Consider the following 12,680-nt stretch of genomic DNA (forward strand, 5'->3'; position numbering starts at 1 on the left):
AACTCTTTCAATTTGTCTTTTAGTTTGGAATATGGAATACTTGTGTAAAGTGTAGAATAGTCAAATGTTTTAATACTATTGCAAGATGAAAGAGAGTTAGATTGTATGTACTCTAAAAGATCTTTGGAATTGTTAAGTATCCACATCTGATTCACGCCACCTCTAGAATAGGCAGTTTCACAATAACTTAGAAACATGTCTTTGATTGCTGATAAAATAGACGTTAATAATTTAAAAAGAGGTTTCGTGGAGCACTTAGAAGACCCAGCAATATACCGTTGTTTTGAAGGACACTCATGTAGTTAGGTATCAAATACAGTGATGGACGATCCAGTTCTTCATCTTTGGTTGAAATTCTAAAGGAACATAGAACAGACATATGATTATTCAGGATTTCCTCTTTGGTAAGTGTCGTGAGGGTATATGTTGAGTTTCCAAGTGAATTGTCAATATCTAATTCGTTTATCAAACAGTTAATGTAATGAGTTTTACACACAAAAACGATGTTGTTTGGGGCTTTATCTGCGGGGACAACAACATATTTGTCATGAAGGTAGGATAAGTGTTTCGCAACATTTGGGTCTTTTAAAATTGACGTCGCATTGGCATTGATAGACCCATCTGAAGTATCTGAATTCTGATTTGTATCAACGACCTCACTGCCTTAATCCATTCGGAGAGTGTCGACGTCTTCCTTCTCGCGCTTAGCCCATTACCTGGCATAATCCTCGACTGAATTCATCAAAATTTGGATGTAACTTGCTGACCAATGTAGTCTCATGCCTGCAAAGAGCTAAGGGAAATTGAAAGGTTCCAAAACACACTAATTGCCATATGATGAAGTTAAACTTCCACGTAGTGCTAAGACTATGAATGTGATAAAGTCGTTGAACTTAGCTATAAACATTTGAAGGACGAATCTTCAAAAAACGACATCCTTTTTATAAATTAAAACCACAAAAATATATAACTCCTAACAAAATTCAAAACAGGAACACCCTTATCCAATGGCAACATCAAAAGCTGAAACACATCAAACAAACATCTCACAGTTAGTTTTATGATCCATTAATACTAAGTAAGGCATTTACTCAAAAGAAGTAAAAAAGCATAGATGTTTTAGTTATGAATTAAACATTTCTCTTAAAATTGCCACGTGAAAAATTCAACTTCATTCGAGATGATAATAATTTTTTTTTTAAAGTTTCGATCGCGACAATCGAAATGACGACCTCTATGAGCAAATTTGAAAACCGTTCTTCAAGTCTGGCTCACTAAATGTGCAGCTGTCGTACAAAATTATACACCTCGTATCCTTGGTGAGTTGTTTTTATATCTACATTGGAACTTTACCTTACATCATTTTGATGGTTGTTTTATCAGTTGTGAGATTAAAGGACTTGTATGGCGATAAGCTGTCTACAAAACATGATGTTTTGTTTTCAAAGTTCATATCTTGAAATTAACTGTTCAATAACATGGTTTCGCTACAAATGCATTATTGCAGAAATACGGGTTAAAAGAAACTAACTTATGTAGTTTCTGTAATGAAACTAAAGAAACTATAAGTCACCTTTTCTGGGAATGTATGCTAGTTAGAAATTTGTGGTTAGAAATTGCAGCACTTTTTCTAGTTGAAAATAATTTAACTTTAATTCTTAATGTGGAAAATATTGTTCTTGGGTCAGAGTCTTGGGATATTTCCCTAAACTTATTCACTATTCTGGTTAAATATTATATTTATACATGTCGCTTTAATACTTCATTACCGACTCTTAAAGGTGTCATAGCTATGATTAAAAATTCCTACCAAATAGAAAAAATATCTACCTCCTTTTACAGATCCCCTAGAGCAAGAGAGAAATTTGATAGTAAATGGGAATTAATTAAAAACTTAGTCCACATGTGAGGAGAGATCTTTCTATTTATGTACTTACTTAAGGCTTTATAATAGTTCATGTAGAATTAATAATATGTTGATGCACATCACAACTGGACAGTGATTTGTGTGCATCTTAAAAGTACTATCTATGTTTATTGCTATTGTTATATATATATATTGATATACTAGTTTTTGTTTGATTGTATCTGAATTATCTCCCCTTGACCTAGGTTGACATTTATTATGTGACTCTGTCCAACATGTTGTCCAATATGTTATCTGTTAATGATCTCTGGTGGCCTCTCCTGGTACCTCTCATGTTTTACATCACTGTATAGGCAGTGATGCATGTGGCTATAGGAGAGGGCTGATGCAATCATTAACCATATTCAGGTATTCTAATCCAGAGTGATAAAGGATGTGTATGATCCAGTAGAAAATTTAGAACAATTAGCATAACTAACTTTTTAATTTTAGACTGTTATTGAAAAATTTAATATCATTATATGTATTATGAATTAATTATATAATTATGTATCACAATATATACTTGGTGTATTTTCAGATGAAATAAAAATAAATTACAAAAAAAACATGGTTTCGTTATAAATAAGGTGCATGACTCACAGCTACGATAGTTAATATACGGTCTTTAAACATTTACGCCAATGTTTAACTTGTTAAATATACTGGTATAAGCGGCATAGTTTTGTTTTTTTCATTTTTGGGAAAAGGTTAATAATACTAATGACTTTTACACTTGTTTTCCAATATTCCTTTGGTTGATATAATGGAGATTTTTGAATTTGTCAGCTTTGATCGACTACCGCTGTCTGCGAATTTACCTTTGTACGACAAGAAAGTTTGAAAATGTCTTGTTGTTTGTCTTTATTTGCCATTTAGGAAGACTGTTTTAAGTTACATCTTTACATTGTATAGAAGCAATTCTGGTTTAAAACATGCAAATAAATAAGATTTAAACACATATATCACTAGAAGGTTAATTTCCTGTTTTTGAAGGTCGACAGAATCCAGAAACCTTTTAACACGTATTTTAATTGCATTTTTAGTCTTGCATGACACTGCTTGGAATTGATATTGGCGTAGATACATATCTTATGATTGTAGCATTAACAGCAGTTGAACATGCATTCTGCAATTAATACTTCTTTTCATGAAAGGATTTGGGGTATAAACAGAAAATTAATCTTCAAATATATCTAATTCAGTCGAGAAAATGTAAACCAGACACTGAGTTTCTGTAAAATCAGACACAGAAAAATCACCGATTATTATTTTAATTACTAAATTAAACTACATCTGAAGGGGTTATTTTACCATTAACATCCTAAAATAGAAGCACTAGTATATATAGTCAGACACTGACATTTCTTCTTTCTTTTATATTTTTTGCAATGGCTAATTTGAATTTTAAACGTTTTAAAGATGGTACTCAAAGTGTGCTTCGTATTTGTACATGTTTTGGTCTTGTCATTTTTGCAGATAAACTATTGTTTTCTTTATTTTTTTTTTGCCTACAACTGCAAAAAAGACGAAAAAAAGAATAGTAAGAACATCATGAACCTGTAGTGCCTTTATGATTATACTCGGAACAAAATCAAATCTGCAGAATCATCCGAGAATGGGGTGTTTAAAAGTAGAACTCAGCCATGTGTATTTTGTTACTCTCGTTCTACTATACTAACTGATATGATAACGGGATAGATATAGGAAGATAGCATAGTTACAATACTGCCTAACCTATAGTCCAACCTTTGTGTTATGTTAAATAAAAGCAACAGTAATATACCGCTGTCATGTTAAGCCCAAGTCCCACTATACCACGATCGCACCACGCTCACCGAGATCTAAAATAAATTCATATCGTGATGAGGTGGCGATATGAGAGGCATGAAAATGTAAATTTTCGTTGCTTTCACGATGCTACTACGTCCTCATTACGCTTCTACATGTACAACGATCCCGCTACGATTAGACTATGTTCTCACCGCGCTTTTTCTGCGACCTCACTACGCTCATCAAGATCTTTCTAGGCTCACCACGTTCTCACTACGACCATATCACGAGTTATCCGATTGCGACACGATCTTACCACGCTTCTACTGCGATTATAGCACGTTCTTACCAAGATTATACTACGTTCATACTGCGATCTTATTACGTTCTCAGCAATAACGTCAGCATCGTGTTGCATATCAATACAGTTCTATTCCTTCTATTTCTGATTAATACGTAGATTTCTCGGAAACAATACAGTCATGCCACCGAAATCAAATTCAGTGAACGATAGCAGAGATGACACAGATGTGTCAATAGATATAGGAAGATGTGGTATGGGTGCCAATGAAACAACTCTCCACCCAAGTTACAATTTATAAAAGTAAACCATTATAGGCCAAGGTACGACCTTCAACACGGAGCCTTTGCTCACACCGAACAGCAAGCTATAAAGGCCCCTAAAAGTTACTAGTGTAAAACCATTCAAACGGGAAAACCAACGGTCTAATTTATACAAAAACGAGAAGCATGGTTTAGCCGTTAGAGAAAATGGACAAGAAGTCATAATTTCATACAGAGAAACAAAACATGGAGAGATTTATTACATTTAATGTGAAAATGACAATGAGAATGTCGGTCGTAGTATGAACGTAGTCAGGTCGTAGTAAGAGCGTGATGAGTACGACAAGGGCGTGCTAGAATCGTACTATGGTCGTGAACAGCGTGGTAAAGTGGTAGTGGAATCGTAGTTAGGTCGCGATAAGAACGTGGTGGCCGTAGTGAGGTCGTAATAAAATCGCTGTGAGATCGCAGCCCAGTTTCTCCGAATAGAATCACACTTTCGCTACGCTCTCATTACGAGCATACAGTGACCTTTGCGATTTTACTACGATCTAGGTGTGCTCTCACTACGCTTCTACTACGACCTGATTTCGCCACGACTGCACCACGATTGTTTTGAACATGTTCAAAGTTGGCCAAGCTCATCACGATCTTGCAGACCTCACCACGACCGGGATACGACCTTAATTACTGCGACCTACACGATCGTACTTCGCTCATCAAAATTTGTATTTTTTTTCACAGATCGTAGAGCGATCGTGGCCTAGTGGGACTGCGGTATTAAAATGGCTGTCCTCAGTCAAAATCTTAGAAATCGTCAGGTTTCATCAATTCACTCGGGCAAAGTTGAAATACTTCAAAGCTTTGAAATATTCGGCTGTAAGCGTTCCTGATGAAGGTAATTCCAGAATAGCGTTTCGGATGCATGGAACTTATAACGTGTTGTTTTCAGTACCCGAGGGTGTCATCAGCTCACCAATCAGTGATTCGGTACTGATATGATTTAGAACTAACCTTTTTTTTTAAATTGTCCGTTAATGAATTTCGAAATTATTAGAAACAAAGGTTTCCAACTCCCTTAGGCCAAGTTGAACATTATTGGCTTGGCTATTTCAGTTTCAGTTTCATTTCTTATACACCCTTGACTTTCAAATATTCATCTTTAAATGTTCCTGGTGAAGGTAGTTCCAGAATAACGCGTCGGGTGCTTGCAATTTATATCCTTTTCATATTGTTTATTTGGCTGTTCAAAGTTACATGTTGATGTCAGGGTCTTTAGAAATTCTTGTCGATAAGATTTGTCACACTGTTTGGATACTTGTTTATCGTTGAATAGATAACGTGACATTTAGAGCGCCTGTTTGGGTGATTCTCAACAACGTTAAACTAGCATCCAATTTTCAAACACAAAATCCGATTATTTTGATATTTTTAAACTGCTAAACGGCCTTGACAATTAGTTTTTTTTTACTGGAATTTGTTTGCATTCAATGACATATTTATGTTTATTGTTTTTTATTAACTTAAATATTGATTAAGTATAATTTAGGCTTTTAAGTTAATTGACGGAAACACTATCGGTTTCAGTTCTTTAAATCCTGATTTGTTTTACTGATAATTAACTGTATAATAAGAGAATGCAGTTTTCCTAAATTGTACTCATTGGCTAACTGCCGGTTACAATTCCGTATTCATCATTTAACCATCCATGCTGTCACTGTACCATAATTAAGTCTACATTTAACTCACTTAAATGCTTTTTGTTGCATTTAAGCATTCTAAATGAAAGACTCATGCAGAAACTCTTGAGGTTTCGTCAAACAATAATTACTATAATTGTGATGCACTTCCTTGAACAAAGAATCAGCAAATATAACATGCACTGACGTGGCTTACTTCATACAAACTCAAAATATTTACACAAACTGTCTGTGCATTGTTTAGTGACTATAGCTAATGTGATGGTTGTTTTTCAACAAATATTATAAAACTATATAACATGTACATGATATCCAAAAGATAGTTTTCATTATCAATATGACTGTCAGATTCGTTCATAAGACTACAAATGCGGTGTCCATTATAAACGAATTGTAAGCATGCAGCAGGGAGTTAAATAAGAAACTAAAATGGATTTTACTTGCCATGTTAAAATTTCTTGCATTTTTGGTCTTACGGATGTTTACATTTTAGTCAATCATTACACAAAATGAGCGGATCTTTTTATTTAGATAGGATGGTTACCTTTGACCATTGTCCCTCTTCTTCGTGATTTCTTTCGGTTTGCCATTGGTCTTAATGTCATGACCCAAATCACTACTTTTTATCATTGGATTGGTTTGCAGACTTGAAATAAAAATATACAGCCTTAACAAAATGTAAAATTATTTAATGAAAAATACGTTTACAAAACTTACGGTTTGCTTTATATTGTAAGAAGTCTTATATTCTTGTTCATAAGATTGCACTAAATGTATGCGGTATTTATTACACTGGTAAATTCAATTTAAATCTGTCGAATTGTCGAGTGTGTTCTATTCCTTTCCGTGACTTTCCCGATGACCATGGATTTCCTTCATAGGCCATGCTTGCATAGCAGAAGATCTATCCCCCCGTTGACGCATCCCGTCTCGCTATGGTTTAGTCGTTTGTTTTTGTTGCACTTCAGTGTTCTGTTGTTTCGTTGTTTTCCTCTTTTGGTTGATGCGTTTCCGTCGGTATTAGTTTGAAACCCGGATTTGTTTTCTTTCAATCGATTGATGACTTTTGAACTGCAGTATACTACTGTTGCCTTTATTTAGTGTCATGCTATGCCCTCATTTTTGTCTCTCACTAGATTGCGTATATTCACGACTCTGATTTGTATGTGTCTCGCCGAACAGGAGACATGTTTTTACAGTCTTTTCTTGAGATACTAGAATAGTCGTCTGATTTGTAAATTAAGAGAAACGAAAAAATACCAAAGTACATCCAAACTCCTAAGTCGTTAATTTACCAAGTTAGTCCTTTTTACTATTATGAATTTTAAAACAACTTTGAATTAGTCTGGTGGATGACACATGCATTAGGTCACACCTGACAACACAACGTTTACAGTCCATGTAATTCTTTGATGTATGCCTTTTTCTGCTTCTTTGTTACATTTGCTTGTTTTTATAGTGATTAAGATTATAACAAAACGCTGAATACACCCCCATTTCTGACATATTTGTTGTGTCTATTTGTTTTGTTCACGCATCGTTTATATAAAAAATATTTATAAGATATACCATATACTTTATAAGATAGCTTGTTGAAGACATTAGAAGATATCTTATAAAGTATATACAAGATATTTTAGAAACTTTATGAGATATCTAAGATATCTCATATAATATATAACATATCTTATAAAAATGAAATCATATAAAATATCTTATATATTAAAGAAGATATCTTATATATTAAAGGAGATATCTTATATATTATATAAAATATCTGATATATTATATGAGATATCTTGAAATTCGAATAAATAGTAAAACGGCTTGCCATAGATATGTCTCCAACAGTTCATTTGAAATCTGCAAGCGTTGTAATCAAAGTTTGTCTGAAAAGAAAATTAATCTTATGTCGGGTGATTAAGTCATGAATCCGCAGTTGATCAAGCTACTGATAATTCCGTACGTTAATTGAAACAAATCTTCCTGATCTTGTTTTTGGGATAGAACTGTGGATCTACATGCGGAGATACAAAGGTAAGTCATCATATCTTTCGTCTGGCTACCACCTGCCAAACTGTTGAAGAATCAATGTTGAAAGAAATTACGAAAAGCAGAGAACAAAGAGTTTATAGGATATTGATGATAATTAATGTTGCACCACAACTTCTATCACTTCGATTAAAAGCCCGTGGTCAAGTGATACAATGCAGTAATAAACAAACACTTTCCGAAATCAGGAAAACCAGCGCCATTGCGGTGAACAAAGAAAAATAGAATCAATATAAAGAAGAGGAAGATAACTTTTGAAAATGTAAAGAAATGAAAAGAAAAGAAACGTTTCTATAGTTTTGGTTATATCAACAATGTTACAATGTTACAGTGCATGCACATGACCTATTGAATGTAAATACAACATGAAAACAATTAGAAACAGTAACATTTGTCTACACATAATTTTTTTTAATCATCATTCAAGCTGAGGGACTGTTCACTTTAAGAGGTACAAACATGTAATGCTGGATATCTTTCGACATATTCTGATAAAAATACATTGTGAGCATCGTTTTCATACACCAAGAAACTTTCATCCTCGCAATAAAAATTCTTTAGAGGAAGCTCTTCAAAGGATGGGAACTTAGTAAAGATATGGGAAATTATATATGATATACATATCTAGACATTAAATGTATTCAGTAAGAAGAAGCGTAAAAAAGTCACTCGAATCCTTTCATTTATTCTTCTGTTACGGATGATGTCCTTACAATAATTCATATTTTAATGACCTGTTCCATCCAAGTTTCAAAAAAAGGAAAATAGGTTAGACGCATAGAAGAACAAGGACAGTTTGTTTTTGATGTTATCAATCCTCATTTTTTTCACAGCACTTTCCTAATACTGTGCATATTTCTCATGCATGATATCAAAATCTATTTTTGTTTTCTAAATAGCGGGGTTGCTGATGATAGTGTACTTAGTTACGGACCAAATAATATGTCCCTTTAACAATCATACTTCGGACATTATCCATTCCTTGTTATAGCAATATCCCTAGTAATTTCATATAAGATAAGGGTAGCTGTATAAATAATATTAAAAACTGATTATGTCATCATGTTTATTTTTTTATCACATTTCATCAAGTTGTATTGAACATTATTATCATACTTGACTTTTTATACTAATGTATGCAATGTATATGTTTGCATTTTGTTTGATTTTTCATGATAAGGGCCTCAGGGAAAATTAGTTATATAGCTAACTGTGTAACCCGCTTAAAATAAAGTATTGTTGTTGTTATTGTTGTTGTTGTTGGATCAATCTTATGATTTAACTGAGTTCTTCGTTTTTAAGTTAAAGTGCATTGGTTCCAATTACTGTTTTTTCGATTTTATGTCTGTACGTTTACCATGGCATGTCAATCTTTCTTTGATTTAGGAGCAATGATGCTTCCATCGTTGGTTTATTGCTTTTACTATTATTTGAGACTATAGTTTATCTCCTTTCTGTATTCCTGTGATTCCAAAACATTTTACTTATCATGTTTTTCCATATTCATTAAGGCAAGTTAAATTACAGAAATATATAAATATGTTTCACTACAACTGAACTATTTAAAAATTCTCTTCTAATTTGGTTTAAAATCACATTTGCATGATGGTGACCACATAGAAGCTCAACTTAAAAAACAAATTTCAAATTCGCATGGACCTAGCTGTTTGAGTTTATAATGACAAAAAATCGACCAATAAAACTGCATTGGGTTCTGCCTTATGACCGGTACTGTAAGGGAATCACATAACAATAGGACTATTTGAAAGGTTAGAGGTATGTTAATTTCATTTGTCCTTTTAATCAATTTATGAAATTTGAACATAAGTAAACTATAGTTACCTTAATTTGTAAAGATAAACAACAAATTTATACAATGTACGTGTTTCCAAGAAACGTTTTCGGTGTTATTTGTCTACATGCTATTTATGTGATTCATATAGCTGTTTATCTTAATTATAAAATAAAATATGAAAAAAATATTATGCAATTGTGTTATAACTGCGTCAAAAGTTTTTCAAGGCTAATTACGTGTGACTATCAATTTTCATACGGAAAATGACGTTGTTTGCAGGATAACATATACCATTGAGAGTCTTAATATCACCCACAAGACCTATGCTGTCATCATAGTCTTATATACAAGTATCAATAAACTTATACCTCCAACCTTGTGGGCTGTAACCGGATAATAACCAGGTTTTTATAAGTTTGAACTGTAATCCAGTTTAGTTTTGTGCGGAATTTTACTTTCATTTTCAGTTTTAGAAAATAAACTTTACTCGTAAAAATCTATCACTCTAATGACAAACGGTATATCGTAGGCCGCGGGATCATTGGATTTGACGATACACCCTCTATGGACAAAATTGTCATTAGCTTGATCGAGAATCCAGTCCATTTACCTTATCAAAATAAGGTTATCAACTGGATGAGTCCCTCGAAAGTATTTTTTTTAATGCAATTAGGGTAGTAATATTGCTCTGACGATGTTTATTGCATTATTGCATTCATTTTGTTAATAAAATATCTGTCTTATAATATGGTAAATCTTCACAAATCCTATATGTATTAAAGAGAGTCGATATTTACACTAAAAACAGTGTAAGCTTGCTTGGTCATAATTTTGCAGTAATCTTCGGTCCATTATAAAAAAATAAATCACAAAAATTCTGAACGCCAAGGAAAATTCAAAACGGAAATAATGAAATGGCAATATTAAAAGCACAAACACATCAAACGAATAAATAACAACTGTCATATTCCTGGCTTGGTACAGACATTTTCTTGAGTAGAAATTTTCGGATTGAACCTGGTTTAATAGCTAGCTAAACTTCTCACTTGTAATGCAGTCGCATTGAATTCTATTATATTGACAACGATGCGTGAACATAAGAAACAGACATAATAGGTAGAATTGTTAAATACAGCAGTCAATATAGTGTTATTATCTTAATCACTCAAAAACAAAACAAAAACAAAAAAATCTGTAACAAAGAAGCACAAATAGCAAATATACGAAGCATATTAGCAAAAATTAAAGACAAGAATACACAAATTGAAGACAAGAATATTAAACTCACATATTAATCTTCAGATACACTAACCAGAATGATTCTAACTTTTTCTAACTAAAGCTATTATGTACTTTCTAAGTTTTGTAACATTGATGCAGATAGGTTTCAAAATTTGAGCGCCTTGTTATTTTCTAGTTTTAACTGGCTTAATTAGTTATCAAAGGTACCATGATTATAATTTAGTACGCCAGGCGCGCGTTTCATCTACTGTACATAAGACTCATCAGTGACGCTCATACCAAAACATTTATAAACCCAAAAAAATACAAAGTTGAAGAGCATTGAGGATCCAAAATTCCAAAAAAGTTGTGGCAAATACGGCTAAGGTAAACTATGCCTGGGATAAGAAAATCCTTAGTTTTTCGTAAAACTTTACAAAAAAATCTCAAAAATACTTAAATACGGCAACTTTACCAAAAAATTCCTTCCAAAGTTATAAACTGTTAGAGTCGATCTAAAATTCAAAACGGCCATCAGCAGATGACAACGTTCATATTAAAACTAAATGGGAAATTAAATTAAATTTTATTTTCTCGAAGGAGAGCAACAATTTTTATAATGGTGATTGCCAGAGTGTTGTTTACTTATGTAACTATGATAGAAATCAAATTTGGCACCTTTTGTCCCAAAAAGGGTCTAATTTGCCCAAATTTTAAAGTGCTAGCTAAGTAGCAGCGGAAAACTAGTTGGACCAAACTTGACAGATGTTCTTAAGTATGTGGTGATACTTTGATGCCGATCAGAAATAAATAAACGCTAGTTTAAGTCAAAAGATTACAAGGAGAAAAGGGAAGAGGAAACGAAACGGGGACACTCTCAAATCAATAAGCCAAACAACATAGACAAAAAGAAAAGGACAAACTTACAAAAAGTCCACAAAACAGTACACAGAAAGATTGAGTATTATGAACACCACCAATTCTAGGTTTGAAGTCGCTTGCTCTGGAACTGTATGCTGATCCTGTCCCATCAATGCTCATTTCCGATTCAAAACCTGTAATACAAAAAAAAAGTAAAATCACAAAAATACTGAATTCCGAGGAAAATTCAATTGGAAAGTCCCTAATCAAATGGCAAAATCAAATGACAAAACACATCAAACGACTGGACAACAACTGTCATATTCCTGACTTGGTACAGGCATTTTCAAATGTAGAAAATGGTGGATTGAACCTGTGTTCATGTTTTAAATGAGGACATTGGTCGAGATCTTCTTCCAAATACTACTTACATTTGAGATGATGAATATTCTGGCAACTTGAGCACGATTAAAAATCTTAAAACATTATTGGTGAAATGATAAAACAGAGCTGTTTGTCACACGATACTTGAATATTTCAAGAGAAATTGATGTGTCGATATCTTGAGGCAGTTTGTTCCAGTCCTAGACAGTGTTTACGAAGAAGGACCATCTACAATCTTTTGTGGTTGACTGGAATACTAGTAAGTTTGTAAGATGTTCTGTCCGACTGGAGTTTCACGTTGATTTTTGTAGGTATTTTCTAATGTCTAATCCTACGAAGTCATTTGTTATTTGTAATATGTGATGAGTCGACCGCTTCTTATCGTCTTGTATTTAAGCATTTCCTAGCTCATTTAACATGTTGC

This window comes from Mytilus edulis, chromosome 1 (assembly GCF_963676685.1).
Source record: "Mytilus edulis chromosome 1, xbMytEdul2.2, whole genome shotgun sequence".
In the NCBI taxonomy this organism is placed as follows: domain Eukaryota; kingdom Metazoa; phylum Mollusca; class Bivalvia; order Mytilida; family Mytilidae; genus Mytilus; species Mytilus edulis.